Source organism: Grammomys surdaster, unplaced genomic scaffold, assembly GCF_004785775.1.
Source record: "Grammomys surdaster isolate TR1022 unplaced genomic scaffold, NIH_TR_1.0 100, whole genome shotgun sequence".
In the NCBI taxonomy this organism is placed as follows: domain Eukaryota; kingdom Metazoa; phylum Chordata; class Mammalia; order Rodentia; family Muridae; genus Grammomys; species Grammomys surdaster.
In genome coordinates, this window is record NW_021604579.1 from 897,383 (window position 1) to 913,343 (window position 15,961).

Consider the following 15,961-nt stretch of genomic DNA (forward strand, 5'->3'; position numbering starts at 1 on the left):
CACCAGCCTACTCTATAGAGAAGGACTTTTGCCATAAATAAATAAATAAATAAATAAATAAATACAAACAAGGAGAGAATGTCAGAGGCTTGTCCCCCTCCACCTTCCTCAGATGCCTTCATGCTTCAGAGGCTCTCTCTAAAGCAGGAAGGCTGTAGCCCAAGGCTTCTAGAAGAGAAATCCTATCTTTGGTGGCAGGCTTTCTTTGCTTAGCCTTTGGGTCCTGTACAGTTCTGATAAGAAATGGCAACCATTCTTTCAAGGTTTTCTTGATGAGACTTCATGCTGAAGTCTCATGCATGGGGCACAGTCCTGGGTCTTAAAGGCAAGAGAAGGGAGATGCAGTAGCTGGGAGGCCATTCGGGAAAATGTTTGCCCTGAAGAAACACAGCCAGCCTCTTGGCAGTGAGCCTCCAGGACCATACAAAATGACTAAAGCAGCTTGGATGCAATTATGCCTTGGGACTGACTGTCCAGCAGAGAGAGACAGGAAGAGTGGACTGTCCCAGCCTGATCCTTCCTAGCTCATTGTCCATTAATTACTTGGTCTGGTGGACAGCAGGCAGCTTTCCCTGGTTCCTCTTGTGACTGCTTAGGAAGTCACACCTCGTGTTTGTGAGGTAGTGTGTGACCAGGGTATGGAAGTTTCAGGAGAAGGCAAAGACTATGTTTGTCCCAAGGTGGCCTCAGGAAGCAAGCATGCATCTCTGCTCACCTTGTCAGCCGTGCCTTTGGCAGAGGTGGATCGAGTGGATAGTGGTTTGGAAACCAAATAGTGCTAAGATTCTGAAGAAGCACTGGACTAAAATTGGGGTCTCAATCAATATGATTGGTTGGATGGAGTCATGTGCCTGCTTCTCTTGGGCAGGGCATAGAGGAGCAACTACAAAAGAAAACTCCTTGCCTCATGTCAGTACATATCCTCAGAAAGGCAGAGACCAAGACAGCATAATGCAAGAAACTCACCAAAACTAACCAACCAACCAACCAACCAAACAAACAAACAAACAAAGAAACACCTGTGAGAGAAAATGGGCATGAACTGGGAAACTGGAAAGGGGGATGCACTGGGGAATGGGGAGGCAGTGATGCAGGGTTGACCCCTAGGGAAGGATAGAGAGAAGGAAGACATTCAGAGGGAATCATCTAGAGGGCAATGTGGTTGTAGAAAAAAAAATGGTTAAAAAAGAAAAATAAAAAAAATTGTGATGGTACTGAGGTATTCTTGAGTCAAAAATAATCTGTCAGGAAATTACGGCTTATTCTGGGAACAGGTCTTCTTAAAACTGTTGTCCCCTGTCATTAGTTGGGAGCAGCCTGTGGAGAGTAAGGGAGGATGGATTTTAGAGCTCTGTAACTGCCAGATGGTCAATTATAATTGCCCTCGCCAGAGATCTGAGACTTACATTCATGCACCTTTATGCCCTCTGAGGCTGGACCACAGAGACATGAAGGATGGCTCTGCAACCTAAAAAGGGTGGAGGTATGGGGAGAAGAGACTCATGTGAAGAGGCTCATAGAAGTTCCTGGCCAGCCTGGGCTACATGTAATCCTGTTTTAAACAAAACAAAAAACAGGAAACAGTCCTGTTGTTACTGGATGAAAGGGCAAAGGGATGTGGGTTGTGTGTTGAGACAACAGGTGTCTGTCCCACAACCCACAATCAGTTTGTCATAGAAACACTGCGTGTTCAAGCTTGAACTTTTATACACTCAGCCTCCATCTGGAGACTACCAGTCATTGTTCCAGATGTGGATTCTGAGAGTCACACCAACACCCTTATTTGTTTTCTGTTCCATGTTCCCTCAGTAGTCATCAACCATCAGTTCCTTTCACTCCTTTTTTTTTTTTTTTTTTTTTTTTTTTTTTTTGGTTTTTCGAGACAGGGTTTCTCTGTGTAGCCCTGGCTGTCCTGGAACTCACTCTGTAGACCAGGCTGGCCTCAAACTCAGAAATCCGCCTGCCTCTGCCTCCCAAGTGCTGGGATTAAAGGCATGTGCCACCACCTCCCGGCTCTTTCACTCCTATCTCAGTAAGAACCCCCTTTGCATCCACATCCTCTTCCTGTATTCTTGCTGCTGTCCTCATTCTGGTCCTCATTACATCTTGCCCAAACTGTTGTATAAATCCCAGCGGACGACACTGCAGCCCTAGTCCATTTGACTCTGGTTTTCAGATTGTCTTAAACACAGTTTGGGCCGTATCACACTCACCTTTAGAAAAAAATTCTGTAGGGAATGTTAAATAACTAAGATGCTTCCTCAAAAAATAAAATATAGGTTTGCCATATAATTCATAAGGCCACTTGTAGATCTAAACCTCGTAAGAGCTGAAAGAACACTCTAAAACACACTACATTAAGTTGTGCTGTGGTTGTCTTGAAAGAGGGTTTCATTTTGAGCCTTGAACTCACAGAAATCCTCCTATCTCAGCTTCCCAAGTGTGAGCTACCACATTCTGCTTGTACACTGCTACTAAAAGCAGCATTAGTCATAGCACCCAAAAGGTAAGAATAACTTAATTGTCCATCAAAATGTATTATAGTCACACATTAAATAAAACATTCAATATAAAAGAGAAACATAGTCATAAGGAGTGGTGGCACACACTTTAATCCCAGCACTCCATAGGCGGAGGCAGGTGGACCTCTGTGAGTTTGGAGCCAGCCTGGTCTTGTCAAGTTCCAGCGCAGAGTTATATGGTAAGAACCTGTGAACCTGTTTGTTTGTTTGTTTGTTTAAAAAAAAGCAGAGATGGTGACACAATCCTCTAATCCCATTTAGAGAGACTGAGAGTTTGAAGTGAGCCTAGGACACATAGTAAATTTAAGGATAGCCTGGGCTAGGGAGGTAACTCGGTGAATAAAATTCTTGCAAGGTGTAATGATTGATTTTAATGTCAGCTTGCCCCAAATTAGAATCACCTGAATAGGGAGTGTGACAGTTATTGTTGGTTGTCAGCCTGACTACATCTGGAATGAACTACAATCCAGAAATGGAGGGCACACCTGTGATCCAGATCTTGAGGCTGGAAGAGACAGGCTTCTGACCCGGATCTTGACAGGGAGATCTTGAGGCATAGTGGCCATGGAAACCTTAGCCACAGGCAAGGTAGTACATGCCTTTAATCTCAGAAGATTGAGTCAAGCAGATCTCTGAGTTCAAGGTCAGCCCTAAAATCCAGATCCAGGTGTGGTGGTACACACCTTTAATTTGGGCCACACCTTCTGCTGGTGGCTATATAAGAACGTGGCAAGAAGGAAGACTCTTCATTGACTGCTTGCACTTGCCAGCATATCTGTTAGAACCTACTTCTACAGGAGACTACCAGCTTGAACAACTAGCCTTGTGGACCAAACAACTTCTGGACTTTTTAGACTTCCCATACACAGCTGCCCATTGTTGGGTTAGTTGAACTACAAACTGTAAGTCATTATAATAAATTCCCTTAATATAAAGAAACATGCCATATGTTCTGTGACCCTAGAGACCCCTGACTAATACAGGGAGCTTCTTGTCTTCTTGCCTCAGTTGATTTGGGAAGACCCACTAGAGTGTGGGGAGGCCCCTTTAGGGAGCAGCCTAGGTTTAAAAGACGCATGGCAGAAGAAAGAAAGTTAGCTATCTTTGGCTTTCAGGGCCTTCCCTCTTGCCTGTTCAGCTTGTCTTTTAGCTGCTGCATTGATTTGTCCTGTTGTTGCTGATGCTTCCTTCAGTGAAATCGAACCAACATTTCCAGGCCTCTATCTTTGACTAACAGCCAGTGGCTCTCCATGAACCTTCCAGGTTTCTGGCACCAGACTGGGACTGCTTAGGCACCCACTGACCAACTAGTGGGTTGTCAGCCTGTGCAGTAAGACATCTACTGTGGGACTTCTCCAAGCAAATGAGGCACCCAGCATTAAAGACCAAGCAGCTGTGGGCTCCCAGCCTCAGAAGTGAGACAACTGTTACTACCTTTTTTGTTGTTGTTTTTTTGTTTGTTTGTTTGTTTTTGTTTTTGTTTTCGAGACAGGGTTTCTCTGTGTAGCCCTGGCTGTCCTGGAACTCACTCTGTAGACCAGGCTAGCCTCGAACTCAGAAATTCACCTGCCTCTGCCTCCCAAGTTCTGGGATTAAAGGCGTGCACCACCATCGCCCGGCTTTGTTTAAACTTTTTTTTTTTCAACTGTTACTACTTAAGCTGAAGGGAATGTAATAAATTATATTCATCTTATAGTATTTGTTCTTCTAAAGAACTCTGGCTAATACATTGTGCAGCATAAGGACCAGAGTTCGGATCCCCAGCATCCAGAAAAATACTGGGTGGATATGTCAGTCTACCTTCAAGTCTAACACTGGGAAGGCAGAGAAGGAATCCCTAGAACAAGCCAACTAGCCTTGCTAGCCACATCAGTGAGCTCTGGGTCTAATTGAGGGATCGTACCTCCTGGAGTAATAGGGAGAGTGAACAAAGAACTTGCTTAATGTCAGCCTTAAGCCTCCATGTGTATATGTATATAATGTATACACGTGTATATGTACACACATGTACCCACACACGAGACACATGTGTCTCTCTCTGTCTCTGTCATCTCTTTGTCTCTTTCTCTCTAAAACTCTAACCGAACACATCACCTTTATCCCTCTGTCTTGCTCTCAGATCAAAAGCAGTGTACCATGCTAGGAAGTGGTTTCCGGAATCCATCTGGCCTCTCTGGAGTGCTTAGAACCTTAAGGAGTTTACTATGGCCCCAGAGCTGATCTTTAACTTTTCAGACTCAGAAGTCTGATTTTTACAGTGAACAGAGAGGGGAACAAAGTATTGGGGAGCTTTAGTGGTCACCCACTCATTGAAACTGTTATTTATAGAAATCAGAGTTGGGCTGGGCAGTGGTGGTGCATGCCTTTAATCCCAGCACTTGGGAGGCAGAGGCAGGCGGATTTCTGAGTTCGAGGCCAGCCTGGTCTATAGAGTGAGTTCCAGGACAGCCAGGGCTACACAGAGAAACCCTGTCTCGGAAAAATAAAAAAGAAAGAAATTGGAGTTGGATTAATTTATAAAAAAATACACAGGGTGTTTTGGTTTGAGTGACACACACCTGCAGTCCTAGCTACTCAGGAGGCTAATAAGGTGGAGGGCGGCTTGAGCCCAGGCATTTGACCCAGCCTCTAGACATTTGCTGGGCCAGCATGTGATCATATCAGGAAAGATTGGGGGAAGACTTTCTTGGTTGTCAACTTGACTGCATCTGGAATTAACTAAAACTCAAGTGAGTCAGTATACCTGTGAATGATTTTTTTGATTGAATCATTTGAGGTGGGAAGATCTACCTTAAACCTGGCCACACCTACTGGTGGGAGTTTATATAAAGGAAGCTTTTGCTCTTATCGCAGTTGTTTTTACTCTTGCCCTTCACTGGTACCAGAGCCTACTTCTTTGTGATTCAGACATGCTGAAGATCAGCTGAGGTATCCAGCCTTGTAGATGTCTTTCCGTTGGGAGACAGCCATAACCAGACCACAGCTTGTAAGTCAATATACATATATATACACACATGCCTCTGAACTCAGGTCCTCTGGAAGAACAGGCAGGGCTCTTAACCACTGAGCCATCTCTCCAGTCCCCTGCATGCTGAACTTAAGAGGCATTTTTTTTTTTTTTAAGCAGAGGCTGCTTGAGATAGTCTCCTCCATCACACAGGCAGCATCAGATGTAAAATTCCTAGTGTTCAACATTCAAAGTCCAATGTTAATGTTATCCTTTGGGACCTAGCTTGTTTTGGGATGCCATTGTTGATCAAGCCCTTTGGTTCAAAGAAACTCTCCAAACAGGGTGTAAACCATGTTACAAAAACTGGTTAAGCTTGCTTCTTAAATTATATTCAGACTTGCCTTCTTTGAGATCCTTTCCATCTGACTTGACCAGAGCTCACTTTGTTTTGGGGTCATATTTGTAGATAAGCTCTTGATTTACACATTGAGAGAGCTGGGGCAGCAACCAATGGCATCCCAGTAGTTTGTAAGAATGAGGATTTAATTCTTGCTCAAATGATGTTATATATCACATGCACTAGCTGTGACTCTGCACATCTTCATTCTTGGAGAAGGAACTTTATTTGTGGCATGCTCCTCTCATGACAGAGGAAAAATAATAAGGCAGGAACATATGGACAGAATAAGGACAGTTCATAAATTTCATAAATTTCTGCTTGTAAGTGTGTTCATGCCAACATGGGAGGTGGAAGCAGGACAGTCAGAAGTTCAAGGTTACCTTTGACAGTATAGCAAGTTCAAGGCTAGTCTGGGTTACATGAATCCCTGTCTTTAAAAACAAAACCTAAAACATATAGTTTGTGTGTCTCCACCTCTGACTTCTAGGGCTGGGCCAAAGGCCCTGTGCATGCTGGGTAAGAACCGGCAAACACTCTGTCACTTAGTTGTATCCCTAGCATTCTATTCTTATGTCTGGGACCAAAACAAGGCTAGCTAAGCTTGGTGTCACATGCCTAGCACTACAGAGGTAGAGACAAGAGAGTTCTGACTTTGTTTCAAACAAAATCAAAACAAGCTTATTGTGTCTCAAGCATGTAACCTAAACACATGGCAAATGAGACAGGATGGTCAGGAGTTTGAGGTCGTCCTCAACTACTTAGCGAGTTAGAGTCCAGGCAGGTTGGGCTTTTTTTTTTTTTAAAGATTTATTTACTTTATGTATGTGAGTACACTGTCTCTGTCTTCAGACACACCAGAAGAGGGCATCAGATCCCATTACAGATGGTTGTGAGCCACCATGTTGTGGCTGGGAATTGAACTCAGGACCTCTGGAAGAGCTGTCAGTGCTCTTAACCACTGAGCCATCTCTCCAGCGCTCAAGCATTATTTCTTAGGTAGGTAGTTGTTGGCTAATTTTCTTTACTATGTAGACTTACTTCACTTCTAAGAGCAACGTAATTACTAGGCTCTGAAGGGAAACAGTGAACAGCCCCTGCATACTGTCCACAGTTGAGTACAATATAATCTCTAGTAATTTTGGCTGTTCCATGCAATTTTTTTGTCTTTCTCTTTCTTTCTTTCTTTCTCTTTCTTTCTTTCTTTCTTTCTTTCTTTCTTTCTTTCTTTCTTTCGTTTCTGGGTAGCAAAACCCAGAATTTTTGTTTGTTTGTTTTTTGTTTTTCGAGACAGGGTTTCTCTGTGTAGCCCTGGCTGTCCTGGAACTCACTCTGTAGACCAGGCTGGCCTCGAACTCAGAAATCCACCTGCCTCTGCAACTCAAGTGCTGGGAATAAAGACATGTGCCACCACTGCCACCAGCTATTTTGAATTTCTAATCTTTTTACTTTCACCTCCTAAACCTTGGGATTAAAGACATGTACCACCACACCAGGTTTTATGCCATGGAGGAGATTGGAACCCAGGACTTCCATAGCAGACAAACATTCTTCCAATTGAAACTGCATCCTCAGGCCTGCCTGCTTTTCTTTCTGGTGCAGGAGCTTGATCCCAGGGCCTTAAGCATTTTAATTACTCACTTTACCCCTCATCCACAGCTAAGTCAAAATACAATTTATTTGGAGTCTCCATTAAAAAAATTGTCTTTTTTTTTCTATGCTGGGCATGGTAATTTATATCTGTAATTTCAGGACCCCGAAGGCTAAGCAAGGAAGATTTAGCTAAGTTTTAGGTCAGTGTGGACTATATAATGAGCACCGAACAACCAGTTATAGCTAGCCCCTGTGAAATACACTTCCCTACCCCTACTCCCCAAAATGGCTTGCTTCCATATTCAGCCTCCAAAGTGCTAGGATTAGAGGCATGTTTCAGCACACCCAGCCAAACATACTGTGTTAATGTATTTGCATGGCATGCATCCACCATAGAAGGCAGCGTCTGGATGCCTTCAATGGAAACTTTTTGACCAAGGTTTTCCCTGTGTAGTTCTGGCTGAACTGGAACTTGATTCATAGATAAGGCTAGCCTTGAACTCGGAGATCTTCTTGCTTCTATCTCCCAGGTGCTGGAATTAAAGGTTGTGTTCTACTATGTTCATTTCCAACCTATTTTTATAGACAGGGCCTTTCACTGAACGGGGAGCTTGCTGAGTCAGCTAGGCGAGCAGGTTTCTTTTCTAGCCTTTCAATTATGGGAGACCAATGTTCTAGCAGCTTATGGGGTGTTGGGGGATTTAACCCAGGGCTTAATGCTTGTAGCAAGCACTTTACTGAGCTACCTCCCAACTCCATCTATAATTTTTTATGCCAATTCTAACGTTTGAAAATGTCACCTTTTTGGTTGTTAACCTATATTTATTCATTTTTTGGTGTGTGTGTGTGTATGAGCGCGCGATCAGAGTACAACTTTCAGGAGTCAGATCTTCCTGTCCATCTTGGGTTCCAAAGATCGAATTCAGGTAGTCAGGTTTGCTGAGCCATCTCACCGGCCCCAGACGGCTTTTTAAATTTGGCAAGCCGGTGAAGTCTTTCTTTCCCCACCATTCATTTCCCTTAAAAACAAAACATAGAAAACTATTTCCTAAAATTCAGAAGCAAGTGCACCAAAGCTCAGAGCTTCAAGGGTAGACCGTCCTCGGAGGTCACCAGGGAACGCCTCCCGAGCCCCTGGAAAGGGGTGGGGCCCTGAAAGTCTCAGCTCTCAATATTCCGTTTTGCCGGGCAGGCTGCCCTACTCAATTCTCGCGAGACTTCAGGCACCTCAGCTGCTGCGCACTACGCGGGGCTGGGAGTCAAGGCGCGGAGTGGGGGAGGGGCAGGGGAGACGGTACAAACGGCGCGGCCGCCATCTTGTTTGCGCCCCCGCTCCGCACGCGCTGTTTTCCGTGACGCACGCTTCCCCCTCCCCTCCGCCGCGCCCGGGCCTCTGCATTGCCCGACGGCGCAGCAGCGCGGGGGCGGCTGCTTTCTTCGCTGGACGCCGGAGTAGAGGCCTGTGAGTGTATGGAAGCTTGGGCGAGGAGGGTGGAGAGAGAGGCGGCGGCCAGCAGTGAGGGCGGTGCTTCCCGCCTCTGGCGGAGATCTCACTTCCCTCTGCGGCCGCCGCTGCACTTCGGTCGGCCCTGCCGCCGCCATGTTGTGTGTTCGCCGGGCCCGCCGCTCTCGTCGCGGCTGCGCTCGCGGGGTCCGTGCGCCTGGGCCCGCGGGCTTTCTCCCATTGGCGGAAGGCGACTGCGGGGGGGCTCGCTCGTGATTGGTCGGCGGCAGGGAGGCCGCGGACCTGGCACCTTATTGGTCACGCCGGCTCCGGCCTGGGGGGTGATGAAGGAATTGGCGGCTGTCGGGATGCTAGCTGCTCAGGCTCAGGCGGCAGGGTGACGATCCCTCTAATGCCAGCGTGGCGGGCAGACTCCGGGACGAAGCCGGAGGCCCTGAGGAGAAAGAGAGTGGTAGCCTGGCCTGTGGCCTGCAAGGGGGAAGAGGCATTACTAATTCCCGAGGCTCTCAGCCAACTGCAAGATGGGGGCGTGCAAGCCCCTGGTTTGTAAACAAGGAACAGGAGTTGCAGAAGAAATGTCTTCGAGATCTAGGGGTGCTAGACTTGGAAATTGATCCAGCTTGGGAATGACCCTGAATAGAAGTCTGAGTGCATGGTATGGAAGTAGTGGGAGTGAGGACCTGAAGGACAGGATCGGATTAGGGAGTCTGCTGTAGAATTCGGGTTTTGAAACCCGGAGGATTAGTGTGGAATTCCAGAGTCCATTCTGGGTTCTGAAATGGAGTGTGAGAAACGGGTAAACAGAGGGGATCCCATTGGACAGGTGTGACAACTTTTAGAGGCCTAATGCCAAATTTAACATTACATTAAGTAGAATCAAAGTCAGTTGTAGAATGTATTTGCATAATTGGGTGGGATCCTGCTAGTTTTGAGATGTTACATATGAGGTTTTCCTGGTCTAAGAAGAATATAGGATCAGAGCTTTGTGCTTGCTAGACAAACGTTCTACCAGCTGAGCTACACCCTTCACCCCTAAAATTGATCTCTTTTTACTTTGAGTTCAGAGGTAATGAATCACGAAGAGCCTGTGAGTCAAACTCAGGAATAATAGACTTACTACCTTGTTTTGTGTGCTTACCTGGGTGTATAAGTACATTTTATATGTCACACAGATAATTTCTCTGAGGAAACAAGAGTTTAGTAATTTGCTGGCGTCAGGTGTGCTGCCCCTGGTGTGGGACCAGCCGTGCAGGCTAAGGTGAGAGGCTTGCTTGAGCCCAGGAACTTGAGGTCAGCCTGTAAGATATGGTGAGACTCTAAAAGCAAGACAAAACCACGAGGAATTCAGTTAAGTGCACAGCTAGTAAGTGCCAGCCTGAATCCAGACACAGGTCTGTAATTCTCAATCCCTATGCTGCTTTTAGAGTTCCCCACTTCATATCCTTCCCCTTTCCTCCTCTTCCTTTGTCTCTTCCTCTTCCTTCTTTGCTCTCTCTTCCTCTAACTTTATCTTTTTTCTTTTGAGGCAAGTTCTCATGTAGTCCAAGCTACCCTTGAACTTACTCTGTAGCTGGTAATGACCTTTCATTCCTGATTGTTCTGGATCCACATCCTAACTGATGAGATTTCCCAGAGAGTCCCACTACCCTGGGATCTTGGAGCTCTTAATTCTTTTTTATTTTGAAATTTTTGTTACATTTTAATTTATTGTGTACATGTGGGTGTGTAAACAATAGCATGCTGGAGGTCAGAGGACAGCTTGTAGGTGTGTGTTCATTTGCTCTTTCTATCATGTGAAAACCATAAGACAAATTCCAGTACTCAGGCTTGTGGCATTGTGGCAAGAGCTCTTACCAGGTGAGCTACCTTGCCAATCTGGAGCTTATTTTTATTTTATTTCTGTTTTTGAGATGGAGGTCTCACTATGTAGACCAGACTGGCCTGGAATTCATAGAGATCCACCTACTTCCTCAGGAATGGTGAGATTAAAGGCATCGCCATGACCAGCTGGAGCCCCTATCTATCTATCTATCTATCTATCTATCTATCTATCTATCTATCTATCTAAGTTGTGAGGGGGCCCGGGGGGGGGGGGGAGAGGTTTCTTCATGAAGCCCTGGCTGTCCTGGAACTCCCTCTGTAGATCAGGATTGCCTCAAACTCAGATCGACTTGCCTCTGCCTCCTGAGTGGTGAGATTAAAGGCCTATGCCATCACTGCCCTACTGGAACCCTTGTTTTTAAACTCTGTATTACCTTGATGCTACAGACTGTTGTGGGAAAAGGAAAAACCCTTGCATCTTCAGCTGTTTTTAGGCATATTCTTTGTGCTGAGGTTCTAAAGAGAGAACCTTGTTGAAATCACTTAGCTTTGCAAAGCCAAGCCACATCTATCCTCAGTCACTGGACAGATCCTCATTCTACTGGATAGCATTGCCTCACCTATGGAAGCATTGACTTTGTGGTAGAAATGAACCTTTAAAGGCAGCCTCTTGGGCTGGGTATGTAGCTTTGTTGGTAGATTATGAGTCTAGCATGTACTAAGCCCTGGGTTTGATCACTAGCATCTAATAAACTAAACCCAGTGATGAATACTTGTAATCTCAGCACCTAGGACATAGAGAAGGCAGGCTCAGGAGATTGAGGCTAGCCTGGGATATAGGAGACTCTGTCTCTAAGTTAATTAAAATGAAATAAAGACAAAGGCAGAGTCTTCCTATGTAGCTCAAGCTAGCATCTAACTTGGGATTCTCTTGCCCCAGGCTCCTGAATATTGAGTCTACAGGGTATGTGTTGGCTTTTCTTTAACCCCTTTGGTACAGTGCCCAGAGTCACATGTCAGGAAAGTGCACTACCACATGATTCCAGTGATGACTTTAATAAGTTCAAGTTTACCTCATTCATTGGAAGGAGAATGGCAGAGGACATACTTAGGGTCACAAATGACCTTGAATTTTATTCCAGCCTCAGATATTACAATTTAAGAACATTCCTTAGCTAGTAAGTTGTTCTTTTCTAGTCTACTTATTTCAGAGGAAACTGGTTGTGAGTTATATGATGTTTTACAGTCTCTTTCATTTACTCAGTTTCTCGTGCATGGACTGTGACAAGTTAGAAAGAAAGGTTAATAATGTACAGTTCACTTTAGTATTTTCCCTGCAGAGACTCAAAGCTCCCGACATCCTTTAAGTGGATCATTTACAGGAGGAAATGGATTATGCTTTGACCACAAAGTGCTTCTGGGAAGGGGCAGTAAAACGGCTGATTTTAAAGTTGGACGTAGGAAAAAATTGTCTCTGCAGTTTCTGCAGTCTCTAGTGTGTGTGGGTAGTCGTGTCTGAGTTTTCTTTTCTTTGTAAAGTAGTAATTAGAAGAAATGGGTATAATAGAATATGAGAAGGTAACATTGTGGACCTTAATAAATGAGAGAACTCATTATTTTTGTTTTGGAACTGCATAAAATGTACCATTCTAACTGACATCCAGTTAGAACTTCCTCAACAAGGAGGTCTTCTATAGTTCTCTCCTAGGATTCTACATGGGGGAGCAGTCACTTGATAGGAAAGAAAAATATAAATCATTTGGGTTGTTGTGGTTTAGAGGCTGATTTTCCACAGGCCAGTGTGAGGTCAGTCTTAAACTGCTAAATGCTCAAAGTGATTGGGTAATCTGTTTCAGAGAAGAGTTATCTCATGATATCCTCTGCTAACTCCCGGTTGCACTGAAGTAAAGATGGAGAGGGAGTGAATAGATTTTCATATTTGCCAAAAGCAATTACTAAAGTTAGAACAACCAGTATTATTCTGTCCAATAATGTTTTAAGTTTTTTGTTTGTTTGTTTGTTTTTGTTTTTTTGTTTGTTTGGTTTTTTTTTTTGGTTTTTCAAGACAGGGTTTCTCTGTGTAGCCCTGGCTGTCCTGGAACTCACTCTGTAGACCAGGCTAGCCTCGAACTCTCAAACTCAGAAATCCTCCTGCCTCTGCCTCCCAAGTGCTGGGATTAAAGGCGTGCGCCACCACCGCCCGGCTCTTAAGTTTTTTTTTAATGTAGAAAATTTTAGTCGAAGTTGGATTTTTTTTTTAAGTAAGAGGAAAATAACACTGTGGGGGAAAAAAATCTGCCTGCCTACAAAACCTTTTGTCAGGTTGCAAGCTTTGTTGTACCCTTCCCACTTTTCATGTTTCTCAGTAGTGATATGGTCTCATTCACAGGCAGTTGGACCCATTTCCAGAATGGGCTCATGCGCCCAGTCTGCAGAGAACTTTCTAATGGAAAAGCGTCAGGTGTAGTTTAGAGAAGTGAACTACAGTCTGTCTACCTTTTCTGCATTTGAGTGTTTCTAGAATAGGTTTAAACTAAAGGTTTATTTTTTCAATGTCTAAGGTATATAAAGGTGTCCAATTTAACTTTTACTGTCCATTTAAAGTCAATATATAGGATTTAAGGATTGCTCTGAGTATGAGGCATAAACAGTGATCTTGAACAGTGTTTCAATAAGGTAAAAAGTGAAATGACTCAAGAAATGATACTACTATATGTAGTGTTTTATATCTGACACTAGTGGAAGCTGTGAGTTTCTGAAGCTGTTCATAGTACCTGATTGCTCCAATCCCTAGACTCAGAAGCTACAGATTGTCCAGTGAGCTATAAGAAGTGAGATTCTTTGCTATGTTGTGTCCATTTTAAAAGACCGAGGGCTAATGAGGTACATATGATCTTTACAGCTGATTATCTTTGTCACTTTTAACTGTCTTAAAAATTATTACTCTTCCCTGAGGGCTAAGTACCATAGAACTTGTTCATTATGAAAGAGTACAGTTTAGGAAGTAGAGTGTGCTTGATTGGCAATAATCTGGAAGGCAGAAAAGGCAGAATACTTTGTGTTTGGTGATATTTTAACATCATTTTCAGTAATACTAAATTTTAAAAGGAAAACATGCATTAAACTTATTTACTTATTTAAGGCAGGGTCTCTACCTAGTTACATCTGTCCTGGAACTTAGTATGTAGATCAGGCTGGCTTGAACTCACAGTGATCCCCTTGCCTCTGCTGGGACTAAAGGAATGCACTACCATTCTCAGCTCATTGAACTCTTCACTATTTTAGAACACTAGCTGAATAAGGTTGCCTGGAGTCTTTCCATGAAAATGCATTACTGACTAGTGACCCAGTGAAGTGTAGTTCCTTATTTTACAGTTGTTAGACCTTTGTACATGTGTGTTTGTAAGAACTAGTAAAGATTTTGTATTAGGATCCTTGTGCAGTGGAGTTCAGGTAACAGTTCTAGGGTAGTCTGTGAATGAAAAAATGTGCAGGACAGCTAGGTCTTTATTTGGGAAAGAGTTTCCTGAGAATGACATATGTCTCAAAAGTGACAGGGATTCTTAGAGGTTAATATGTCAAAGGTTTCCAGTTTAATAAAAAATAAGTCATAATAACAGGTTTTTTTTTTTAGCTTGTATGGGGCATATTATTGTTATTCTATATGTGTCATTAACCACTGAGTCCCAGGAACCATCAGAATGACTCACTGGGTGAAAGTGTTTGCCTTGCAAACCTAATGACCTAACTTGATCCTTAGAACCTATAGTGGAAAGAGAGAACCTACTTCCAGATATTGTCCTCTGACCTCCACAGCCCACACATGCAGTAGTAATAAAATGACATTACAAGCACTGAGTCTTACTGATTTTTCAAAGAATCTTAATAGTTCCCTTCCCCTTCTTCCCCGACTCCCTCTCCCTCTCTCCTCTCTCTCTTTCCCTTTCTCACAGGCTTACTCCTACACCCCCCCCCCCCCGCCCCTTTTATTTTAAACAGGCTATTTCGGCCTCGATGTCCTGGAACTCACTATGTAGATCAGTCTGGCACAGAACTCACAGAAATCCTCCTGCCTCTGCCTCCTGAATGCTGGGATTAAAGGTATGCATCACCATACCTGGCTCTCCTTTCTTTTTGAGGAAGGATCTAGTACATAGTACACTATGTAACCCAGGCTGATCTCAGATGATGAGGACACACGCACACACACATATCACCATGATCGGTTTCCTATTTGTATTTTTAACTCTGCTGCCATACCAAGAGCTCTTATTCTTAAGATTTTAACTGTCTCAAGAAACTGTCTCTGACCATCTTGTCTTTTAAATGGGCTCATAGTGAGGTCCTCCGCTTATATCCTCCTGTAGTGGTGTGTGCATGTTCTTGTGACTCTCTAAACATGTCATAATCCCTGGGTTAAAATTCTTATTATAGACTTTAACCTCATTGAGGTCAGACATTTTGTCTGATTTGGGATTCAGGGCCTGTGCTGTAAGTATTTATCAACAAACTCAACTATCCTACTCTTCCAACCTTGTAAGATGTTACACTACAGGAGACTTGCTGCAGTAGACTTTTAACAAGCTTGGGGCCATCAGCTACATGGTCATGATATGGAAGAATTGGAGTCTAAATCTGTCTAGGTGCAAAGCCTAGGCTTTTTTGTGTGCTACTCCACATGGCTGCTCTTTTTCTTGTCTTTACATATCCTTGACAAATGTTGAGATAGCCTGTGACTAATAGCCCCATTCATAGCTTTCCAGGCACCTTGTCCACATATTAGGTCAGCTGAGAGCTGAAGTAAATTCCTCCAGAATAATTTTCATCCTTTGATCTCATTTTATGCCTTGGAGTCTCTGCCTGGCCCCATCTAATTTTGGCAGAGTCTCACCATGTATCCCTTGCTAGCTTGGTACTGACTGTGAAGTCTAGGCTGGTCTTAAAGACTGTGTTTTTTAGCCAAGTAATTTAGAATTTATCATCTACCTATGGTCCTTTTTCCCCCCCATTCATTCATTTTCTAAGCACCAGTGCTACGTTTCTTTATTTTGATGATAGTCATTACTCTAACTGTTCTGGGCTGCCTTAAAAACTAATGGTTAGGATAGCTTTCTGTTACTATTTTGAAGTTGGAATTGAACCTAGGACCCTATGTATGCTAGGCAAGTGCTCTATCACTAAGCCACTAGCTGTGTCCTCAGTACCTCTTACAC

At 43.9% G+C, this 15,961-nt stretch overlaps 1 protein-coding gene across 2 annotated transcripts in view; it reads left to right on the forward strand.

Moving 5' to 3' along the window:
* The first annotated feature begins 8,716 nt into the window (after positions 1-8,716).
* Positions 8,717-15,961, forward strand: part of Nfyc (nuclear transcription factor Y subunit gamma) — a 63,381-nt gene continuing 56,136 nt past the window's right edge. Inside the window, exon 1 of one of the 2 annotated variants that reach the window (XM_028785064.1) lies at positions 8,717-8,924. The gene's annotated coding sequence lies outside the window, so the exon portion shown is untranslated. Of the gene's footprint in view, positions 8,925-9,244; positions 9,583-15,961 lie in introns of those variants that run through there. The other variant, XM_028785084.1, reaches the window with a different exon arrangement.